We start from the raw sequence: 25,947 nt of genomic DNA, 5'->3' as shown, positions 1-25,947 counted from the left end.
CGCTTAGCTACCCCACTTCCGCCCTTACCGACCTTCTAGTCTCTCCCTCGCTCTCTCTATCTCTCTTTCACGCGGGCTCTCTCCCGTTTGCTCTATCTCTCTTCTGCTTTCCCTCGAGCTGCAGTGGCGCGCTTACAGCGTAACGACGTCGCTCTGGAATTATTAATAGATCCTTACCCCACGAGATCCCCATTGTGTTGCCCGAGAACCGGTCCCTCTCAGTCTCCTTACGCGGGTGACGACTGCCGCCGTAAAGGGTGTCGGACATGCACCTTAGGTGCAAAGCGTCTTTACGGCCAAAAAAGGGCACGAGTAAGACATGAACGTGCAAGTTTTGAACAGACCTCGGATGCGTGACGTGGTTTCGAAATAGTTTCGAAATCGATGAACCCGTCTGAAAATCTCGATCCAAATTTCATTCCGATTTCGGTTAAATAAAAAAAGGAAAAAGAGAAAATGAGATTGTAGTACGACATCGTCTAGACTTCTAGAGAATAAAGGAACGACGGCTACCATGAGGCGGATATCCTGTATAACAAAGCCGCATAAGAGAATGTGTGTCCGAGGCTATTAGAAATCCGATAAGCGGATGGTAATTGGATCGCAGCATCCTTGTTAATAACTCATTAGTCAGACAATGCATCTTTAAACATATCCTAAACGGAATTAATATCGACCCCGTACCCCGGCAATTTTGACGCAATACAAGAGAGAGGAATCCAAATTCGAACGTGGATAACTATTCAATATTAATTTTTCTCAATCTAGATTTATCTCAACATCTGCTCATGGAAATTCAGGTGAAAAATTCGAAAATTCAAGTGACTACTTTTCGACATGTGTTATTCATGTACACATATCCGTCTTTTTTATATCAATTATGGATTGGATTTAGAAATAGGATTCATCAACTCGCGACATTTAAAACTTGCACGCCTGCAAGGGTCATCGCACTTGAACAGAACGAAACGGTGCGGCGGAATTAAAAGTGCAAGAGAGCGAGAGTGCATGGAACCACTTGCGCATTCTGCATCATTCGGAATGACACCGGGAAGTTTCACCAGATTGCTACTTGCCATACATACCTAGATACCCGTACCTATACCTATACCTACGCGTTGTTCCGCAGAAAGAGAAATCAATAATTTCCGCTCACGTTTTCTGACGAGAACGAGGAATTGTCGACTCGCGTGACTAATTCCGTCGTCGCACGTCGTCTCGAAGGGCGACACGTAACAGAAGTGTAGACGTGCGACGTCCCGGCATTGATGCGACGTATAACGTAAGCGTAATACGATGAACGTTACGGGCGCCCCAGCGTCGCCGTGGCGAGCGACGTCTGACGTCGGTGTTGCGGGTAGTGTGCCGTTGCTGTTGCATTGTGCAACACTGGCACCGGCCCGCGAGACACTGAGTTACGAGCCACGGAAGGGAGGTCGCGGCCACTTCCGGTTGTAATGCAGTTTGCGCAACAATGGGAGCCACAATGGGCCAAGGGACCCACGTAACATTGCACTCCCTTCGGAGACGTTGGCCTTTGACCGAGGATCAAAGCGCCCCCCTTGCGTCCCCGACTACGTATAATTCGCGCGAAACCTTTGCGGGATGGACCCGATCTTCGTGGCGGATTCATGGCCGGTGGATTATAACTTTGGTCTCTGCCTGCACATCGAATGAATGATTCCGCGTTACTGGACGCCCTTGATCAACTGATGAAATTAAGGATAATCCTTCGAGTATTGAGACGCTTGCGAGCGAAACTCATGTAAGAGTTTTAATTGGTGCGCGCACACATACACACACAAGATGGACGTAGCGAAGAATCGAGCGACATTGCGGCAAAAATAGTCTCGCGGATGGTCTAATGCATGAATTACGTTCGCGGTGAGAAGAGAACGGTTGAATAAAGATCTATCAGGCTCATTAAAAGTCCGATAGTTGGCGACGACTGCAGCGGGAAGGCGCGCAAAGGCGATCATTTAACAGATTTTAACGGCCGGCCGGGTATCAGGTCGGACTCCCAGACGAGGGTGAACGTATTTAAGATATCTCTGATTAACGTACTTTCGTTGCAAATCTAATCGACGCTAATGAAAGCCGTCCAAGACGTTGCCGTTTCTTCGTTCCAACCGTTTTGTTCTTTATTATCGCAAGGGGAGAGATAAAATTGGCGGCAAACGAGCGGCGCCGCCGCCTCATTGTCGACTGCTGAAGAAGAATCAGTCGAGAAGTTTGGCGATTTATCATGGAGAGAAAAAGACGTAGATAGAAGCATCTCGGTGAAAGCATCTCGCTTCGCCACTTTTAGCAACAATCTGTCACGATATCACACAAATATCGACTGTTGATTGTAATAAGTGCATTGAATAAGTGTTTGTGATAAAATGTGATTTTGATAAAAAATCAAGAAATAAATATTAATAAATGTCAGCATCCTTATCTGTTCATCCGAATACATAAATGCGAATATTGGTCGATGGAGTGAGATTGAATTAATTCCGGATAAAGAATTAGAACGTCGCGGGGCTGCTCGAAAAATCGTTAGGAATAGCGAAGAAGAAAGTGCGATGAAAGGGGTGAAAGATAGAAGGGAGTAGAGCCGAGGCAGACCTCTCGTGAACGTTCTTCGAAAACTTTAAATAATGTTTGTAAACTCCGCCCGAAGTAATTCGCGTAAGAAAAGAGAATTCAGGATCCACGGCGAATAGCGGATCGAGTTTACAACAACTTTAGAAATAATGCCATGATCTTGCGGTCGATTATACTTCAACGCTTGAAAGGGTGACATGAAAGGGTAGCAGAACAAACGATGACTGCAGATTGCAGACTGCAGATTCAAACCAGTGCGCTCATAAATTTCGACCGAGTGCAAATCAATTATTTCCTGCCGTCATCAACAACTATCAATAAAATTTTTAACTTCTTCTTAAGTACAATTTCGTATAATACATAGAAATTAAATTGTTCGTTATTTATTAATTTTCTCAAGTATATTTTTGTCAGATCGGATTATGTTACAAAAGTGGCTTAACGAACTTTCTTATGAGATTCATAAAGTCTGTAGCCGACGTCGTTCGGAAAGTTTTTACACTAGTAGTAGCCGATTTTCGAGAAGCGCTTTATCGCGCGCTTATTAACAATCTCCCAAACTTTGTTGCACCTCACGAGACACGATCCGACAGCTACCTGCGATTCAACATATTTTTTCGTCACTTTACGTAAATTTTTTCCGCAATATTTGGCAAATATTGAGTGACTCTTCCATGCACGAGAATACGCGGGCTCGACAGCTTTTTCTTTAATCAGAGTAAAATAAAGTTATTGCGTTTGCGGGAAAATGTTAAAAAGGCAGCGACGCGCGGTCACCGAATTTTCCTGACAATTCAGCTTTCGGAGCGCGAACGAGTGTAATTGTTTGATCGTCGTCTAGTTGGTAGATATGTACGATGGCCGACGGCGGCATATTGGTATTTGCTTGTCGCACGCGTCAATACTGTCACTTAACTAGCAAATATCCGACCTGAAGCGAGGTAGATAGGCAGCCAAACCCCCGACCGAGCACTCCCACCTACAAATCCCGTGCTTGATAATGTCACCTATTGTGACTGTTCTGGCGCAGACTGCGCGTTACAAACATCAGAGATTCGGTTACAATGAATTTCGGTCCCGACATCGCTCAAGTTGCTGAAACAGTCAATGAGATGCGCAGAGAAATATACAGCGTCGTGTCCTTGCATAAACAATTTAACATTTCTACATTATTGAAATTTCTGTGTCATACATATTCGCGTTGACGATTACGTGCAACGATTGAAATTTAAAAACTATGCAATTTAAATCCACATGTGACATAATTTTTCTTCCATCTAATATTAACATCCAGGTTTTGATCGCTTCTTTTCCGCGTAAACGCGCACGTAGTAGCGAATTGATCGTTATTTTCTCAATGGTTCATAAAATCCCGAGAAATTCTTTGAGCAATTCGTAGCAGGAAGCACGGTGCACTGGAACGATTAAGGGCGGGCAAATAAATTTCGGGCAAATGAACCCGAGCTTGCCGTTTCGCCGATACAAGTGGCACGGCACGGGTTATCGGCGATTCCGTGTGCGAGCTCGCTTGTTTGTTTCCGCTGACTTGTCTTTTTATTATTTTGTTTTGCTTCCCGTGGGAGCACGGTCGTCCCGGGCCGCATTCAAAGATGCCGGCGCAGTTTTATTCCCCGTGTGTTGCCGCCACACGACACCGGTATTGCGACCGGTTGCAATAAGCGACTCTGCACGCCTCGAACACGGCGCCGGTACTGTTTCCATTTCCCTTTATGCTTCGCAATCGTACTCGATTCCGGCGTAATTATATCGAGATCCTTCGGCGTAATCCGCGACGAAGAAAAATCGCGACGCCGCGCCATAGTTAACCGCGTCCCAGTCGAAATGACCGTGCGCTCATTATTTCCGGCGAATTTCCCCTCTAAGAGAAAAGCTTCTGTCGGCCGATTTATTTCAGGAAAACAGAGAGAGCTTGATATTTTTCGCGTCTGTTGTCGTGGAGTGGAATACCAATCGGATCGCTAAACCTCTTGTGCAGCGCGCGTGCAGCGTCGCTGATATTTCCGCTTTTTGCCGGTAAAACATGTCAAATATGGATTTCGCGTGAATTCAGCGATCGTCCGGATTCAGTGAGAACGGCCGAACCGTTAAAAAGTGTTGTTCCGCCATTACAGTCGCGCGATAACAGTCGATCCGCGTCAGCGCAGCTTGTTGTCCGATGTTGTCTACCTTTTGACAGTATTTTTCGTTTCCTTTCTCTATTCTTTTTTTTCTTTTTTTTGGTTTTTCATTTTAACTGCGATCGCACGCGAAAGACACTTCCTGCCGAAAACAACCGCCGCAGTTTGGTTTCCGATAATTCGCAGGAATTCGCTTCGAAAAGCCTCGCTGTTATATTAAGGGGGGAGCCTGCTTTAGAACGTTGAAAATAAGGTATAATTTTACGAATTTTTTTGGAGAAACTATACAGCGGATCATTATAAAACTTTGATGCATTTATTAGTACATGTTTAAAGATAAAAAAATTATTTTTTGATTTGAATATATCGCCTGTAGAGGTCGTCCTGGAGGCATCTTAGTGCAGCCGGCATTGTAAATTGGTGAGCATTCTCCTGCCTCCAAATTTCATCCAAACTGAAAAATTGAAATATTTTCTTGTTATTTATGAATTCCCATCGTCGATGAACCTTTAATATTCATAAAAACATTAAGTTAAACAATTATTTTTGCATGAAAAAGTTCAAAAACTTTGCCTAAAAATCGTACTTTTGTGTTCTAAGCTCCACCATTTTGACACTTTTCAACTTTTTTCTTCTCTCTTTGGTTCATCGACGATGGGAATTCATAAATAACGAGAACATATTTCAATTTTTCAGTTTAGACGAAATTTGGAGGCAGGAGAATGCTCACCAATTTGCAATGCCGGCGACGCGGCTGCACTAAGATTTCTCCAGGACGACCTCCACAAGCGATATATTCAAATCAAAAAATAATTTTTTTTATCTTTAAACATGTACTAATAAATGCATAAAAGTTTTATGATGATCCGCTGTATAGTTTCTCCAAAAACAATTCGTAAAATATACCTTATTTTCAGCGTTCTAAAGCAGGCTCCCCCCTTAAATGAAGATAATGCGAAACGCGCGGATAAATGCGCGACGAACGGCTGAGTGTTAGTCGTCGATGGCATTAAACTGCATTCGGCAGGGAGGGCAGAAATGACAATGCTCGAGTGTAATAGAAGCGGGTTCTCGCGCTAATGAAAACCGTGAATAATTGACCGTCCGCCGCTTTCCAATAATTAATTCCGTCGTCGGAGATAACGTCACGATTTGTTCCGTATAGACGTAACGCCGCCGAACGCATGCGGATCGCGCGCGTGCATTCGACGCGTCCGACTTCAGCGTGTGCATTTTATCCGCGCGTTGATATTAACGCGAAACCACAATCACGATGATGTCGCGTTGCGTCGATGACGTCGATTTTCATACGTATCGAATCAACGTGACAGACACTTCGATGAATTATTCGCGAACATTTAACGAGCTGTCCATGCGATTTCTTGGAACAAATCATTTCGTTAAACTGCAGTTCGACAAGAAGAGCGGTATTAATATTTAGTGACCTGGGGGTGCCTCAATTCTTCGGCAATTATTAATGTCTTGTCCGCTATCTATCTAGTGATGTTAAAATTGTTTCAACGTACGCAGGTTTACAATTTCGCATAATTACAATAAATGCAGATTGATTTACTTGTTAATATGCGAGAGAAACATGGATCGCAAGCTTGAAATGTACGAAAGTTATTTCTATGCTTCCTTCGATGAAAAACATGAGATAAATAATAACATGAGCTATGACATGCTGTTTTGCAAATTTCCTACCGCGAGCAAGCAACTTTACTAAAATCCGTATTTCAATGAGCTGCAATTATTGTATAACAGTACGCAATAATCAAATGGATAATGCACAACGCTGTTCTAACTGCGATGGAAAAACGATACCACAATTAGCCGCGTAGAAGTAACAACGTTTCTAGCCGTCGTCTACTTTGCATGTAAGAGGGTTGTAATGTCAGAAAAAAATAGCACGTTCCTTTAGCGACGTACAATAAAATTTCCGGCACACGAAGCATCGAGAGTCGGCTCTTAATCAGCAACCGCCACAAACGCGCCGGTACACGCGCGCGTTTACTTATTCATGCGGCTCTAATTGAGTCACGTAGAAAGCTTCGCCGTAATTTTATTTCTCACGCGCGATATCGCATTCAGATCTTGAACAATCATTAAAGGCGTGGAGGAGCGCGGGCTATCGCGCAACCTTGAGAAGTCGGCTGAGCCAACTGGAAGACGAGAGTACCCCGCCGCCGGGCGATGTAATTAAAAGTAAATAAAGTCATCGCTTCACGCCGGAAGATAAGCCGGGATGGTAAAAGAATGAGAACGCCGAGCGGATTCGGCACACGCGCGTTTCCCACGCGAGGCAGATCGCCGCGGACGATTGCGCTCGCGCGCGATGCTCTCGCGCAAGTTCCAGGTGAATCCCAAATGTAATTTCATCAGCGTGAGTGCTCGTTACTACACGGCTGTAACGTGCATGTAACGTGCACGCGTATGTGTGCGCATACCTATCCGTCTTCGATATATCGCGCGACGGGTATTCTTGGCGGCAGCGGCGTGTTAAAAGTACGCTATCGGATTATGTAATAGCGGCCACGGGAGCTAAAGCGGGCGAGATATATGGCGCGAATAACGGGTCATATCGCTGGCCGAATATATACGGGGTTGTACGGTGCTCCGTAGAACGGGGGTGTATGACGGCGCGAGTCGGTTACAGATAATCGTCAGGGTCGTAGAAGTCGGCTATTCGGACGAAATTGTTAACTTAATTCCATTCTCTAATTCAATTAACGCCGCTCTGCTCCGCTCGCGCCGCGCCGAGCCAGACGTACCGGGTAGTCCGTCGCGTGATTAAATGGAAAGTACTTTCGCGCAGGAAAGCGATCTTTCACGCTTTCCACGTTTCCAGAGAGTAACAGGCGAGTCTCCCTCGTTCCACATCCGATGGTCTGCCTTAGTAATCTGCCTTAGTGACGAGCTGCAGCGCGTCGAGCATTTATTTCCGGCTCGTTCGTTCTGCTCGTTCTCGCATTACTTTAGCGTCACCGCAATGTTACGACACGCATTGCCGTTGTGATATACGTATGTCGCGCGGTGCAGCTTCAAAAGTTGTAACGTGGATTATTCAACGGCTGTCTCTCAGTCAATTCCGCAACGAAAAATAATTACTCTTGAAATATTTGACGTTTCAACATTTTGAGCGTTAAGAATGTATAAAAAAGGAAAATGATAATCGTTTTATTATTATTATTATTATTATATTAATCATCTTTTAATAAAAAGATTTGTTGAATATGTGTGTGATGTACAGTTATAATATTGATCGTGCTTTTAAAACATATCGCTAAGTTTCATTTATTTTCATTCTTGAAAAATATACGCGCTCTTATACGACCCGAGGTATACGATTCGAATTTCGCAAAGAATTCTTATGACGAACATAAAGACACATAATTTAACCGGCTCCTAATAAAAGTACTTCGACGATCTCTTCAAGCAAACGTAATGTAATGCAGAAGAAGTTTAGAAGAAGCGTGCGCAGATTTCTATAAGTGGAATTGTATTTAATTAAGGAGAAATCGGGGTCGTTAGTTGGACGAACTTGGCATACGTAACTAGCAGAAGATATTCAAATAGAACTTCCCCGAATACATTACCAGACTGCATACAGAAAGAACAAGTCGTTAAAACGATCGCGTGGACACGAGAATCGATTTCACGTAACCGGCAAACCTTCAATCAATGATATCTGCATATATTATAAAATGCATATATCCATATTCATCACGAACGATTCTAGATGATGTTACGCTACGATGATAACATCCCTACAAAAGGGCTTTCCACAATTATTAAGTAACAATTAAGTAACATTACATAGACAAATACCGACAACTCGACTGTATTGGCAATTTGGAGAATCGATGATAATGTCTTACGTTTTACGGAACGCCGGTGCATTCGCAAAACAATTGCAGTGTCTCGCAACCGCGGCAAGGGTTGCCGTTATTAGAAGGACGAGCTCGTCTTCTTCGGGGGGATGGAGCGGCGAGCAAAACCGTTCAAACCGTGCATCGGTTAAGCCGAGAATGATTGCCTCTAATTTCTACCGACGAGAGCGGCAAGAAACTTCCTAATGCTTTCAACATGCTCCCTGCTAGCTGGTATCAGCTAGCGCCCAGGCATCTACCCCCGCTTTTTGCGGCCGGATATATACGAAAGCGCGCGCGATCTACGTGACTGCGTTCGACACGGAGCTTCGAAACGGTCAGTTTCATCCGGCTAATTCGCACGATAAACGAGAATATTGCCGACGTGACCGAGGCATGAAGAAGCCGATTGCTTCTTCCGGGATTAACGTGATTTATGGCTAATTCAATCATTTCTAAGCTCCATCGCGCAAATAAACCGCAGTGGGAAACATCACGAGCTGCAGCAGGAACCGTGGAATTTGATTATGACATGTTAGAATTTGACTGGCTGTGCCGAGAATGGAACCGCCGATCTATTATTACAATATTTATTTGTTGACCGTATAATAAGATATCTTCAGCGATAATTCCTTTCCAATGGTAACAAAATAATTGATAATGGAATTCTCGGTACCATTTCCGTGCTGTTTCGCAGGCTTACGTGATCAATTAGCGGCAGGATACACGTTGAACCCACAAGATCATCCGCACTGGGATCTAAGCAGCGACATTAGCCCATCGATGTAACCTCTATGTAGGGCTTCGAAAACGAAACGGACAGGACTCGTCAGACTAATCCCCGTGATAATCAAGGGTACTTTGGCAAGCTTAATCACGAGGGTCGGTGCACGCAATTACGCGTGTTCGTTCGTTGCACACCAGCTTTGCGAGTCCGCTTTCAGCTAGTTGGCCTGGCCGACCGCCCGAATAAATATTTCATCATGCCGCTCTGCGGGACGCGAGAGTTTTCCCGTCAATTAACGCAATACAATTTGTAACTTAAATGTACGCGCAAATCAGATCCAATATGGTCCTTGGGGTCGGGACGGTGTAGTAGCTCACTGCGCGATCATATCGAAACGTTACGATCGCATCGCCGATGGTATCAAATTAGCGTCTTCAACGCGGCTAATTCGATTTAGCTTTGATTCGATACCAGTCGCGATATATTACGGTTTGCTGGCAGTTTGCATCAAACGCTGTAATTGAAATACGCACGCATCGCGCACGTCGCCCTCGTCTCGAATTTGATTACCTATTAATCGTGCGCCCTGCGTCATAATTGCAGCGCTGTGCTATTCACCGTAGATGAAACTTTCTTGCGTGCGTCAATACCCGGACCCATTCCACCCCCACCCCCCTTCCGCTCTCCTCCCGCCAATTATTATCGTCGAATAAATTTCGACGCGAGTTTCCCCGGCGATTAATCCATCGGCGCGATTCGAGGAGTGCGCGCGGGTTTTCCGCGACATAATTGCCGCGGCAACTTGTTCCCTTCGGTCTCCCCAGTCCCCGGTCGGCCTCCCGGTCGAAGTTCATGCTTCTCGAGGTCTCCCGAGGAGAGAACAAGTTTGTAAGAATCGTCGGGAACGAGCTACGACAAAAGTTTTCATCAAGGAGCGGTATGTAATCGCGCAATGTCGCATCTTAACATACGTATATTCATACGCTAAAAGAGAGCGGCGGATGGGAGGAAACGAGCGAGAGAACAAGGCGAAGGGGCGGGACGGGGGAGAGACGATCGTTGGGGAGATGTGGGTCGGGTTCTTAGAGTCGCGCCGCTGCACCAGGGACAAACTTCGAACAAGTCGAGCAATCTGGAATCGAATGGAGTTTCGGGGACTTAGCCGAGTGAAAAATTGCCAGGGCAACTTTCGCGCGCGATGCTCCCGGACCCATTAAGCGACTCAACAAGTACGATCCCGGTAACCGTTTTGCCGGCGCGCTTTGAATGGGAGCCTTCGCGACAACGGGAACGGAAAATTAGGATGGGCACCCCAAGGGCTCGGCCGGAGAAAACTGTTTGTACCGTCGATTCGCGGTGGGCCTTATCGAGAGAATGGGGCGGAAAATGCGAACGATCGAATGGATTGCCAGTCTCTATCCGCGACATCCGGTCGGAGTTTTGCGCGCATGTGGACCAACGGTGTCCGATATTGTAAAAGAATACCATATTCTCTCGTGCTTATGATTCGATCTGCCCGGCGAATCTTCGATCTAAATCGGGCAAGGCGAATTATCCAACGCCACGACAATCAGAGCAAAACGCGATTGTCTCGCGAGACAGCGCTCCCGATCGGAGCAATGATTACGAGGAGGGAAGATAAAACAGCGAACACAACGTGCAACAAGGATTGCGAGTGAAGTTTTCGTTTCCTGAAAAACTGATGAAATTGTAGTCCGCTCTCCGCAGAAATGATCCGTCTAATCTCGCGCCCTTTGCCTTTCACTCACTCACTCACTCGTTCCCTCTTGGTTCGCATTTAAATTCTCCACCGGCGGAGTTCCCAGCTTAACGAATGCCCTTCGGGCCCTTCATTAACGTATCGCACTTTCCATTCCGTAAGTGTTTTCATCGCCCTAACGGGTATTACCGAGCCCGAGCCGGGGGGGAAGTTTTGCAATAAACATGCACACGCCATGCGCAAGGGAAGCCAAGGCGAGGCGAGGCGAGGCGAGGCGACGCAAGACGTGGGCAAAGGGGTTGTAAATTTTCGACAGTTTTAAAGGCAAATGCGGGAGCTAAGAGCTGACGTAATCAGGTAAGCACGGAGTGCATACCTTCTCCCGCTTCAGTCATCACCGCTCTCGTCGCCGCGCATCGCGGGAGCCGTGCCGGCGAAGGTAGTGGAAACGACGTACTTTGACCCCCCGTCGCAGTTCGAAGTTCTCTTCGTAACAACGCCGTATGGAAGACCATTCTTGCTTTATGGAAAGAGTACTAAAGGTTAGGTCAGGTGGAAATGGTCTCGAGCGGCAGGCACCTCGTCAGCCATAAAGCTCTCCCGAATCCCGTAAGTGCTCGGGCTCGCGTCGATTAAGGGTACATATCGAGTTCGCGCGATGCCAAATTAAAACAGGAACTTTCGAAAATGTCTGACGTAGTTCGTCCCAAGTATCTTACTGAGAGACGAGAACATCTGAATACATTTCCAGCCATCTTGCTTGCGCCAAAGCGTTCCGAGAGCGTGCGCTCGCTCACGGGTGACTGATTTGATTTAAACAGTCGTGGGATCAATTAATGAACGTAACGGTGTCGGAAGAAAAGGACGAAGCGAGAATAATTGCGCGCGAGAATAATGTTCGGCGTCGCATCGCTGCGCGCGGTGCAGCGTTGTTTCCCGATTCCGCCCATTCGATCGCGGAGTCAAGAGTCGCATTAGTCGCGAATACGCGCCATTGATAAAATATAATTGATCGCTCCGGCGACGCCGGCATCCGCCGACCGTGTCAATATATTTTAATTAACATCCCTTAATTGAACACACGGGCGCAAAATCTGACAATGAGTTGGAAAATCTGAGCCGCGTGTGCCGTCCGTCACGTGAAAACATCCTTCTCGCTAAAGGAAGTGGAAAGCGCGCGGAAGATCGACAATTATTTCCAGTCGGTTGGCCGCGGGCAGATGCGATTGGCATTCTTGGTATTGCGAGGGCGTAGGAGAACATCAGTCAAAGTAGAGGAATAGGGAGGCTTTCGCAAATTTGAATTCGAACCTACCAGGCCAAAGAGCCTGACGAGTGAAGTGCTCGGTACATTCCACCCTCGAGCGTGGATAACGCGCTAGCTGGGCGCGGGAAGGGGTGCGAGGGGGCGAGTCGAAATCCACTTCGACGGTAATTGCATGCTCGGAGTTATCGCGAATCTACTAGCACCACGCGATAGAGAGTCCGGCTTGAGGATCTCCGTTTTCGACGTGCGTTTTGCGTATCGATCGATCGATCGATCGGTCCATCCATCCGTCTGTCCATCCGTTCACCCGTCCAGGAGTTGGTCGGTCGAATGACGCGCCCGGTACTTTCTTGTGAGCGAATTGGGATAAGCCCCAAGTAATTAGCAAAATTATCAAAGTACGTGATTCGAACGAGATTGATTCGAGTCTGGATGTTCGCATATAAACGGGACCAAGCGGAAAGTCGTTGGGAACGTGTTTCGAGAAGAATATCATATTTTAAGGCGAGATTGATACTCGCACATCCATTAACCGGATCAGCTATCCCGTAGCTGCGCTGGGATGTTTCAATAAAACATCTAGGCAGAACGAAAAGTAGGATTCTGCGTGCTAACAACGGCAATAATGTGCACCGACGTGACTTTCTTTCAGGTGACTCATGCGTTTGTTTTTTTTCGCCCAGCAGAATCCTCGGAATCCAATAGAAATTTAATCGCGGATCATTAGCCTGATTGGATGACAGTGCGCTAGCGGGATCTCGCTAAAAGCGAGATGGAAGTTGCGGGAGTCTTTTTACGGAACGGGCTGCGCGATCTTTGATGGGGTTTTCGGAGAGGGGATGTAAGCTCGACGAGTGGCGCATCGCTGATCCTGAAAACCCACGGAAAGAGATCTCACAGAACCTGTAAGTTTTACCTTGAATTGCTCCGTACTTTTCAGATCCGAAGCGCGATACTTGGCGCCGCGCGATTCGTACGCTCGTACGCTCGTTAACCCACATCGGCGGCATGTGGAGCGCGTAATTTCTCTTCTTCCATCATTAAACGGGCTTTAAGTCGCAACGAGCGGCGGTCGAGCCGCTTCGAGTTTCGCGATTACGTTTAATCGCGTACTAATCGAACTGAGGGAACTTCCACTCGATCATTTGCGGCGGCGATCGGTTAATAGGTAACTTCGATTATTCATGGGCTGTGTGCTTACGACTAACGATGGGATCACGTGACTATACACACTAATTGTTACATATGTTGTACGTCAATAGCCATTTTACGCAACAAAGGAACGTTCAAGCGAGAAACCGCCTGCACTCGGATCGATCCGCATACCCGCCGTATCCGCAAACCATAATTGCAAAATTGACTTTATTAAAGTCACGCGCGCGGCAGTGAGTGGAAGAGATAATTAATAGTTTATAAATATCTTATCACACGACGATTGTATACCACGCAGAAGTGAATCTGTCTACGCAGGCAGCATCCAATAACCCATTGAACGTCATCCGGTTACGATCGCTTCAACGTGAGCAGACGTTGAGCGCTCGTACACGCTCGTACACGCTCGTAACCGCCGCGTGCTGCGAGTGTAGCTGGCATTTTTATCGGTCTCGCCTGCAGAACAGGGCAATCCGCGTTTCCGAGCGCCCGTGGGACGTCGTAGTCTCGAAGCCAAGTGCAAATATTACGGCTGAAAACACCGGAGCTTCACCGGGGTTCTTCGTGTGCGCTCGGTTCTTAAGCCCGGCATCGAAGTCACTAAGCTCGGCAAGGACCGCAAAGACAATATTATCTCGGGAAAGTCCTCGCGATGTTGTTCCGCTTGGCCCTCGAGCTGTTTCGATATACGCCGCGAATGAGCGAGCGAGCGAGAGCGCGCGAGCGCGTGCTCTTCTTGATTTTTCGCAGGATCGCTGGGGGATGTATTCCCCCGTTAATGGAGAAACAATGTTTTCAATTTTTTAAATTGCATCCACTTCGCGTCCGCCACGTGATGCGTTTACTATCCAGAGATATGTATGTACGTGCTCGGCGAGCATCTAATGGCGCCTGGTGGCGCAGCGATTTATTAAATAAACACCGGCGTGATTAAATGCATCTTCCTCACATCGAGACGCCATTTCCCATGCACGACTCATCATCAAAGACGTGGACGGCGGCAGAGTATAGCGCTCGCGCAATTGTATCATATGGTATTATAATTTCGCCGATGGCGTGCTCCAAGTTTCACGTTTAACAAGCATGTATCAACGTTAGCTCGAGAAAGATTTACGTTCCTCGATACGTATCACAATTTCATCGTAAATCTCTATTCCTCCTTTTTTCTGTTTTTTTATTCGTCCGTTTTCGCGTACATTTGATACATTATTTCGCGAAAATCAAACCTGCTAACTCGCATGATCCGTCAGTGGAACTCGCGGAACGTTCGCTGCTGTGGAATTTAATAAACTTACTGAACCACCCCGTGGAACGGCAGGATGCGTTCGCGCGAGGATCTATGACGCGATTGGCGATCGTAAAAAAAGAATAGTATGCACGCCCATTCGTGCAGCGAGTATGTAAGTCGGTCCGCCGAGATGCGTGGCGGACGCAAGTCAGCTTTAATGAGCTGTAAACCGATTTATACTTCTGCATGGCACCGGTGTGGCGGAATCCACCGCGAAATAATCACGCGGTCGTAAAATGTTAAATTCCAGACCGTTCCTGAGCGGCGTGCATGGCGTGTGCATCATCTACGTATGGCGCATGCAATACTTGGAGCGTTTATAATCCTCACCACGCGGGGCTTACAGTAGAGAGTACAGTAATGCGCTCATTACTTGAAAGAGGTCGCGATCGTATCGTGCTCCCCGGCTGCCCGATTCCACAGGCGGTCTACTGAGGGAAGAAACCCTTACGTAAGGGCGATTGTTTTTACGTTTCTTTCGTAAGCCGAGACCATCTGAATCCGTAGCGTACGCGCGTACGAAACGAACGCTCTTTTCTGATGACACGTATGATCGTTCTGCGATTATTCTCGTTAATTTCATGATTATGTTGACGTCATCGATTACATCGATGAGCTTCTGCTTTTTACTCAGGAGAACCAGAATCAGGTCGGTCAAGCGAGAAATTTCTCCATTTGGGGTATTAGTTGATATCTCGTGTTACGTACGCGATACGCGTTCGCTGTTCTGCGTCATTAGAATCTCCGACATACAAGAAAGAACACTTAGAGCGGAGGAGCGAGTCTGAAGCATTCGACAAATCTTACCGCAGGGACCAAGCTTCCGGTTCTGCGCGAACACGTCCGCAACGATGGCCGAACGATGTCGTCCAAGAGCTTTTCTACGTTCCCTTGGGGCATCGGTATTATTGGTTCGGCGTTTGCTCGCGATTCTATCGGCGTTTCCGTGATTATTCCGCGGCTTTCTCGCGGTTTTCCTGTCGGTGACACACGGCAATGGCGAGCGCGACGAATCCGCGGAATACCAGAATACGCGTGCATCAATAATGCATCCCGTGTTAAATAAGCGAACCATTTTACACGACCATTGAAATCGCACACACACACACACGCTCAGATATATACGTACATATACGTATAAGACATTACGTGCATTGTATGCAACTTGTAACCTGCGATTTCTTATAAAAACATTGTATGCATATAAAACCGATAAAAAGCAGCGATAAATCATTTATAATCTTGCAGTGATATTTTTGACGTTTCCCATAACGTTCTAGGTAGTATTTCTTGTAAAATGTGTACAGATTTAATAAGAATGTTATTAGCTCCATCAAAATGGAAGATATTAAATGTGCAGCCAGAGGAATATTACGTCATGATTTTAACATACTTTTCTGCACATAATATCGCGACACTCCCGAAGTCTTCCTTTATCCACTATCTCGCCGCAGCACGCGCTAATATAATCCAATACTTGGCACTGACTTTCCAACGGAGTTCTTAATTGCGAATGGAGCTAATGAAGACAGCGGAGAAGCGTTAATCGGTGCCACTTTATATACATATATATACATGGTATATCAATTTATCTTAATATAAACTCTCGCCCGAGCGTGGGCTCAGAGAACAGATCGACTTGATGATTAACTTGCTCGCAACGCAATTAAAAATTTAGATATCTAATAACGAAATACGCAATTTCACGCTCGGATCAAGATGAAGTAAATACTGCTTCAAGCAAAGGCAACGTTAATGTAATGTAATCTTGTGTAAACGCCAATGTAAATCATTTTAATATCGAGAATGTAATCTTGTGTAAGCTCCAATGTAAATCATTTTAATATCGAGAATGTGATTTATTCAATGTGTTATCGAAATTACTCGAAATCGAGAAAGACGCCTACCTTCCCTTTATGCGAACCTGCACGAAACTGCAGATTTTTTAGACTTGAAGGACAGCCGGATGGACCAAAGTTTCCGGTAGCTCCGTAACTTATTTACCTTCGGCTTTAACGGGCAGTCAAGCCGTTATTAGGGAATCCGCGGCTTCTTCGCTGACAATTTACGGCAATATTCCTTGCGAGCGGAGTTAACTCGGCAGTTAGCACAGACTATCCGCCAAAAAGTTCCGGAGCTCGGACGGAGTTGATGAAGAGGGCGGGGAAACGTTGGCCGAAGCTACCTACGCGACAGTTTGCTTATTTAAGCTTAGCTTAAGCAAAGCTCCCGGACTACCGCGAAATGAGCGCAAGAGGGCGCGGGGCAAGAGAGAGAAAGAGAGAACGAGAGAGAGAAAAAAGCAAGAGAGATACTTGGATAATGAGAGTATCGTGCACGCGAATTGAAAAATCGAAGTTGCCACTGCTAAAGCCCTGCATGCTCACTTGTTTGCGATGATTTCATCACTTACAAACGCTATATCTATATATAGTCCATCGAAAAATCTTTTGATTAAAAACAGCACATTTATCTTGCAATAATAAAATATCCTATCGCACTTTACTCAAAGTGCATCGGATACTGACCGATACTGACCGTATCAAACATTTACAGATACATTTGCGCCGAGGCTACGCGAGTTACCTTAATAGCCCAACGGGCGAGAATCACTTCGATCGCGAGTAAGCTCAAACTCAAACTGCGTTCGGAACATGGCGAGAGACCTACGTGTGTGAGATAAAAGATACACGATCGTATTTCCGTTGTCGCGTTGACGCGGAAACGGCTGGTATTGACATTGCTTCCGCGGTATTTCTTCGGGCTGCTTGTCGTCGTCGTCGTCGTCGTCGCGACAGTTACAGCGGACAAAGAAGGGAACGAAGGAGAGAGCTCCGCGATCTTGGAAATTTCCTTCTCTTTTTATTGGCTTACTTCGTGCTTTGCGCTTTCAGCGCCGACTGTAATCTCCCCGGGTGAATTCAGAGAAGCCGCTGCAACGTGCGCGGGCTGAAAAAGGGCTTGCACGAGAGCGCAGGGTCGACGACGACGACGACGACGACGAGGACAAGGAGGAGGACGGTGTCGGTTTCCGCACAGCTCCGCAGCTATACCCTTAGCCTTTCGTTGAGCCTTTGACGCATTTCCGCGTCGGCGTCGGCGTCGGCTCTCGTATCGTCGCTATTTCTTCCTGACGTAAGATGGGATTTGTCGCATTCAGCGATGGGATAAGCACTTCTCAGCTTTTTTCTTCCCCTCGCTTTCCGCCATGAATTATCGCGTATTTTCGTTGCTCATGTTGGTGCGCTTTGTGTATATACATCAAGTTGTAGATCCACCCCCATTCACGCTGTCCCTTTCGCAGTTGTCGAAAAACTATGAAACCAATGAGCGGCGGACACCGCGCGGAACATGCGGCTGCTGCTCGTTAACGTCGGCGGGGAGGGAGTATGCGGCAAGAGCGTAATGACACTTTGATCGCCACCCCATTAAATATTTAAAATCACGGATACACATCGACCGCGCGCGTCGCAGCTCCCATAAATATGTACATCCAGCCGGCGAAGTAAATACGGGCGAATTATCCGACGACTTTCCACGGGAGATCCCGATGGATGGGGTTGTACCCGCTTTCCCGGGGTTGTGCGTCGATGTATATTAACTAATAAACGGGTCACGGATTTAACGGCCGCGATATCAGGCGAGAGCGCGCGCGAGGCTCGTTTTTTATAACGGCCCTGCCATTTTTCCTGACCGGGCGCACTAAAGGCGAGTGACGCGCATAAAACCGATGGATATTAGCGGCGCATCACACGCGCCTGAGTTATGCGTTCCCAGTAAAAAGGAGAGAGGCGGGATGTTAAAAAAGGGGTTGGCAAAGAGAGAGAAAGAGAGAAGAGAACGGGGGTGGAAGAAGGACGGCTATTTGTACAGGCTGCCCCGTAATGACGGGCTCGCCTTAACGCCATAACGTGCAGCTGCATGGAGAACGACTGTTCTGGAAAATACGAGCTGGGCGGTGATGTCCCAAGTGATGACCAGGGGGATGGAGTGACCCAAGACAGGTTTATCCGAAGCCGCACCAAGACTTCGTAATAAATTCATACACATTTGCGTACTCATGGTACGGACGTTTTAACAACGACGTTTTATACGTTTATAAATAAAGCGTGAGATATTATACAATGCCTGCGGCCTGTTAATAATCTTTTTCTTGTCGTAATCCTTTGCTCTTTCTCTGTGCACAGAATCGGTAAAAGTTCAAGCAATTAAGAAATAATAATAATTATTGCACCGATCATACGTTGAATGGGTAACACAGGGACTCGGAGGGATGAATCAATGCATACGCGTCGGGATGCGATAATTTCGAATGCAACGACGGCGCAGCCGCGTTTACGTAACATCTGTTGAACGTCTGTGGTACTAAGGTGACAAGGCTGATAATTGCGTAGCTAATTGCTAATCTGATTTCAGTTTACGTTTCACGGCTGTTATTTTATTTGTGTTTGTTAATAATCACACGCGAATGCTTCGGCGGCGCCGAGACAAAGGTTGCCGGGAGAAATTCTGGCGGTATTCTCCGCTGTTTAACTACCATGAAATTGTGCATAAGTTAATTAACGAGTGCATTGCACAAGCGAGGACGAAAAGTATGCCAGGCATAGCTAATAATCGTTTCGCGAGAGCAATGCACTCACTCGCGGCGGTGCTCTTTAGATACTCTTGCCAACGGAACTGCGTTGTTGCTTGGTGGAGCAACGATTTCGTATGTGCAACGCAAATGAAGGCATTGCAATTGGCCGACGTGAAACAGTAGCGCGCCTGACTAATTGACATTAGGTGCGTAACGTGCGTCAAGTGTAACAAGATAATCATGCTCAATGACGAAGTCAAGAACGGAAATGTCTATTGCATGTCACGCAGATATCGTGCATTTTTTATCGTTATCGATACTTCCTCTTTACCAAGAAATTCGATACTTCCTCTTTACCAAGAAATTCGCCTCATCGTAATTAACGGTATTACCGTTGGTTCGAATGAACTTCCGACAAGCAAACAGCCTGTATACAATACACAATAATAAACAGTAAGTATCTAAATGGCCTTGTTCAAATTTTTATCATTATCGTCATCAAAAATATATATTCATTTAAGACAATGAAGGATAAAATTTGCATTTTATTAGCGCATTGAAATAATATTCTTGATTTATGTTAATTAATAATGAAAAAAATAATGATACACGAGTCCTTGCCGTGCTACGTATGTTTTAAACGAATTAAAATATTTTATCTGATATATCGAAATTATTTATTAAAAGTATCCTTTTAGCCTACGTTATAGGCTCTATCTGGAGAGCATTATCTCTTTCACATACCGTAATTAACATACATTAATCTTTTCGTGGATCCTGCTATCTAAAGGGTTGCCACGGTTGAAAAAAATAGCTTTTGAAGGCTTTGAGAGTTAACTGTGCTTCGCCACTAACACAACTATACGTTAAAAATTCAGCCCATGATATTATGTACATGCATAGGAAAAATCCACCGCACACGTCGACACTAATTATTTAGATAAGCGGAATATTTGCGTTACGCTCAATTTAATATTTCACAAAAGTATATTATTATCCAGCGCGGAATATTACAATGATAATGTGTGACCCATTTAATCACGAAGGGATTAACAACATCGCGCGGACCGAAATGATATTAATGAACAAAAGTTGTATGCGCGCGCGAAACATGTAGGATTAGCTTTGTTACAGGGAGGTGGAGGAGGAGGAAGGATTAAAACTATTATGAAATGAAAAATTCCTCTCTCTTCTTCGAGGGTCACACGCGTCGTATTGGAACACTTTGCGCTCGTTGGCTATCCCAACGCGTTACCTCTGACGACTCTCTTTGCAGTTCTGAGTAATAATTCCCGTGCGCTCTCTTCTCGTGCAAGTACCTCGGAGTGTTTACTCATATCCCCCAGGGGAAGTTTTAGACTCGCGGGGTTGAAGAGGGTGGAAGGAGGGTGGAGAAACAAACGAACGCTCAGAAAGGATAAGAACTTTGTTAATATATGCATTGCTTATACACGCTAATATCTCATCATCCGTTTTACTTGGCGCGCGATCCTCCTCCATTCGTTCTTTGTTCTCGCGCCGCCACCGTCGTCGTAGTCGTCTTCGTGATAAATGGATCGCAAATCGCGCACGTTAAAAGATAAAACAGTCCTCCGATATATACAGCTACATGCGAACAATTAACGTACGTAATGCAATTGCGCGGAAATCGTAATTGGACAAAAACAACGATGATTATCAACCGTCGCATTTATTGCTGACAAAAAGATGGATAATAAATGTGCAATCAATACCCGCTTCGTTTGTCGCGCACGAAAAAACAGGTTCTCGAGAGTGAAAAATACGTTCCGACAATCGGTCCCGCATGTTTTATTACAGATAATGATTCTGCGCGACGTTGCAGAGACATGAAACAACGATGCCCTGCGTCTGCTCGTATTTTCCGCTCTGCCTAGCAGAAGCCGGCAAAATGTAGCATTCACGACGGCAGCGCGTTCTTCCTACCATCTTGTCAACGAACAATCCTTCACTTAACGAACCCGGATGGTCGCGGTTTGGATTTTATTCCGCGGTGTAACATGTGTTTTGTCATCGTGACGATGGCGTCATTGCCCACGTAACGCGCGTTTTATAAAATCATGGGCCATTCTTCCTGCTTTTACGGTGGGAAATTTTGCGACGAGCTCCGACGCAGCAGCGGCGCAACGCGTCATCGACTTGTTCCGGCTGCAGATGATTATCGATCCGGCTGGAATTGCTCGATCACGCGCGGAACATCTTCGTGCATGACGATCGCGAGGAAAAAAAAGAAGATATGGAGAACAATTGTGAAAAAATGCTGGTCTGGACAAAATGGAAATGCGTTGCGCAAGCGATGGCGTCATCGGGGATCGTGCTCAAAAGACATCTCGCGTCAATGGGAAAATCGAGAGACGCATTTCGTCTTCGTGCAACGAGCAACGGAAACAAAAGTCGTTTTTTTTTCTTCCGTCTCAGAATTAAGATAAACGAACGTATAGTCGCGCACACCAATCCCCGAGAAACTCTTAAATTGCTCGCAAGAAGCGAAGCTGCTTTTTCGTCAGAGCGCCCTTTCTTCCTTCGTCCCTGTCCCTCTTTTCGTCGGTACCGTCTGTTGGTTTGGACAGCGTCTTAAAGAGAGGCCGTCCAGTCCGATTAAATTCGTGGCTTGCACGGTACCGAAAGAAAACTCGAGGGTGCAAGACGCAAGCGGAAATAACCGTCGCAGACCGTTGGAGGTCGTGCCGGTGCCTAAGGGAATTAACGAGGGCGGTCAAGCCGAACTTTGAACGTACTCCACGGCATTTTGCGCTTGGCGGTCGCAAAAATAGAAAGTAGGACTGTAACGTTTGCCCGTGAAACTCGCAGCGTAGCAAATTGAAAATCATGATAAAGTTGCGTCATGTGTCTACCACAGCGTATTTTTCAGCGTCTCCTGACATCGTTCCTTCTGAAAAAGTACTCGCGGACGCTCTTGAAACGCGCGGAACACGTGTGGAGTTCCTTATCGACGATCTCTAGCTCATGCCATTACGAATATTACATCCGAACACACAAGATATTTACACAAGATATTTAATATAATAATGCAAACTATGATGTCATCTTTCATCGAATTTTACGAACCAATTCGAAGTGCGCGGAGGACGATAAAATATCTTCCCTTCTATCGAAAAAGTTAAATTCCGCGCGCAGCGTGTGTCATAAACGGCATCAGGAACTCCGTTCTACTTAACGCATTACGACGACGTTAATGAAAGCGGGTTTGTTTATTCTTCTCTCACTTGCAACGGTACATGCACGCGGATGCGATATTACGCGCGCTCACGTTCACGCGTGCTAGAGCACCGACGCCGCCCTCCGCGCTGGTTGCTGGCGGGTAAGCTGAAATTTATTGGAGGCCTTCGCCGGTCCGGCACGGCGGTCGCGGCAAACCGGAAAAAAAAGCCGGAAGTCCCATTGTTCGTCAACGTACCGAGTTTCCCCGCGAAATATGATTTTCGCGTGGCCGACCGCGCGCACGACCGAACAATGCGGATCCACCGCAAGGAGCGCGTAAAATAACGCCCCAAGGTTTCACCCTCTCATGCCGAATGTCGTTTTATCTGCGAAGAACGTTCGCTCGATCCGAGCTGCACCGCTCCGAGTACTCCCGCCGTCGCCGATTTCGCGATCGATCGCACAGCAATACGAAATCCCATTAACGGATCCCGCGGAACGCACTCGTCGAGAGTGCATCGAGCAGCTGTACGATTCCTCTCGCCGATTATTACCGAGCTGCATAATCGGGAGTAATTTCGCGGCAGAAACCGAGATTTCTGGAATCGCGATCTTTTGCGCGCGCTGGTGAGCGCTGGTGGAGGCGATTGTGAACGCGCGGATGATTACGACGCAATTCGTGGTCTGCAAGTTCCTGAAACGTCCAGCAAGTCGCTATTATAATGCTTCCTAGCCCGCGAGGTTGAACATATTTTTAGTTGCATAATGTGCGCCACGAAGCATCGGATGAGGAATCGGCGATGAGACTGGCTGCTGTTGCTGCTGCTGCTGGTCGAAGCGATAATTTTATGTGGCGGATTTTGCGAGTCGCGTATTCCCAGTTGCGGACGGATGAACTCGAAGAGAATTATATTAAGCCAATTATCATAGTCCCTCGGGATCTCCGATATTCGTCTGTCCAAAAACAGACGAATTATTAGTCGGTGAAACTCGGTGGTTTTAATCTTGTTTCCGAGACGTCATTCCTCGGGTCGTCTTTCTTCCCAAGCGTTCGAATGGCGATTATTAATTCCGCGATGCGCGATCCGCGCCACGTACCTATTTGCGTATCTCGGATTTTTCGGAGGAACCCAATATCACGCTCGCGTAATGCACGTGTTTTTCGATGAGTCAGCGTCGTAGAATTCCGCCTGATCTCTCTGATCAGAGGCATCGCGAAACATCGCCGATTTGCCTTTGATCTCGATGAATGTATCAAAGGCATATAATCGCGTGCGTCCGCGCGCGCGACCCGCTTGCCCGCTCCCACATACGCGCACGTACAGCCGCGCACCCACGATGAAGTAATAATAACCGCGTGTAATCGAATCGGCAATGCTAATTTCGGTAATGGCCATATTCCGCCGTTGTTCCATGGGCGCAAACGAACGAAAGAGCGCTGACTCGCTCGGCGGGCGCAGAAATTGCGCTCGTAAACGCGCGCGCGTGGCCTGTAACCAAATGTGGAGCATCGTTATCGTTTGTATAATATATACCCGCGCAATTATATTATTACATTGCGATCATCTGCGGTGAAGAGAAAATGTTGTTTCGCACTTCAGCGGCGCGACTTTTCGTGCGGCGACATCGCGTTAATAATTTGCTCGCGACGATCAAATTGTTTCGCTAAATTGTTACGGTGTATTAAGGTAATGGATGTCCATTGGACGATCGCCCGGGATTTTGCAGACGTGGATTATCGCGATTCCATTAATGCGCTTGTGTTTCGAGCGTATCGTTGTTATTTGCGAAACAGCGCGCACGATCGCGAAATTACCTGCGAATTTTGTTTCCACTGGAAAAAGAAGTTTCTCCGATTTTCAACAGGAATACTCTGACATTTGCTAATAATTTTATCTGCTCATTCATATTTGTGAATGTCTAATGACACGTGTCGTACCGCCACAAAGATAATAATAGGTCTGTTCTTTTCAGCTGCACTGCTGAACTGGTGCAATAAGTTAGAGTGAGAAAAAATATACTTGTCTCACTTTAACGTATTGCACTAGTTCAGCAGTGCAGCTGAAAAGAACAGACCTAATGCATCCAATCGCGTCGATGACATTTTTACACGTCGACAATATAGAAATATATATTATATAATACTATATTTACGGTATTTCATTTAAAAATACTTTTGTGCGCATATTTCTTGGAAAGTCTTAGAAAAAGTCGAGCTTACGTTTCTGGTGATATCTCTGAGTGATACTTCTATCTTAAACAAATGTATTTCTATTTTCAATGTCAATAGCAATTGCAAGCGATAACTACTTTGTCTCTTGAAAGCATTTATGACACCGCATCTAGGAAATATGTATAGCTTTGCAAAGATAAAGACGCGTTTCGCAAAAAGAGATAATTCCTCGCGTGATACATGATATAATAACTGATGATATACGATTAAAACTGCAACATTATACCACTGATTACCAATAATTGCTGTTTATATTTAATACGTCCAATCATACGAGAAATGTATTAATTCAAATATAAAGAAGACGAAATACTGCATAAGATTAAATACCGTTGAATGTTATCAATTAAATATTATTCAATAAATAGATCCGCCTGCAAATTTAACAGAAATCACAATTAATAACTGCTTTATTATATTTTATACATTATGCATATTTAACGGATTCAAACATAATGTGCGCGCGGCTATTGTTATGTAAGATTTAAGTGATCGTGAATATTATACATAATTGCTCTCTTATCGGAGACCGAGGATTGTCATCGATCGGTTCTCTTATCGAAAATTTAAGATTGATCGTTAATTTTTCGCCATAATGAGCTCGTGGCAGTCGTGGCCTATCGCCGACACATGTACGCGTGTTAAAGGACCATCACTCAGAACGTGGTTACGCTGCAATTGCGTGTACAAAGAAGTTGTTCCGCATTTTGCCGACACCAAGCACTTCACGCTCACTGGCTGCCTGAGTAAATGAATGTGACATGCGTGTGAATAACATGTATCTTATTAAGTTACCGGCAACTTGAATTATGGAATTATAGTTTATATTGTGTTTCATGCGAACGTATCTATGTACATCAGTGTATTAACATGTTGTATTCGAATAATGTTGTACAACATAATATCGCATTGTAATATAATGTTAACATTGCATTGCTTGATATAAAGGTAGTCACACCTGCACCGCTTGGAGCATCCCGTTATTATGTTTAGGCAATTGTGCAATTATTATATTTTGTGATCTCTCTCTTTCTCTTTCTCTCTCTCGTGAAAAGCCATTTTGAGCGTTATTAGCAACCGACATCGCATACAATGAATTAATAATCCTGATACGAAGATCGAATTGTTCTGTTGAATTTGCCATGCATTGAGATAACAACTAAGCGGTGGCAATAAACGCGGATGTGCGGAGGATAAAATCACGCGTT

At 45.8% G+C, this 25,947-nt stretch overlaps 1 protein-coding gene across 1 annotated transcript in view; it reads right to left on the bottom strand.

Annotated features, from left to right (window-relative positions):
• Nucleotides 1-25,947, bottom strand: part of LOC105288222 (nephrin) — a 309,061-nt gene that overhangs the window by 179,242 nt on the left and 103,872 nt on the right. The window lies entirely within an intron of this gene.

The sequence above is a fragment of the Ooceraea biroi genome, chromosome 11, assembly GCF_003672135.1.
Source record: "Ooceraea biroi isolate clonal line C1 chromosome 11, Obir_v5.4, whole genome shotgun sequence".
In the NCBI taxonomy this organism is placed as follows: Eukaryota; Metazoa; Arthropoda; class Insecta; order Hymenoptera; family Formicidae; genus Ooceraea; species Ooceraea biroi.
Note: the sequence above shows the minus strand (reverse complement) of the source record. Positions and strands in the feature narration are given on the sequence as shown.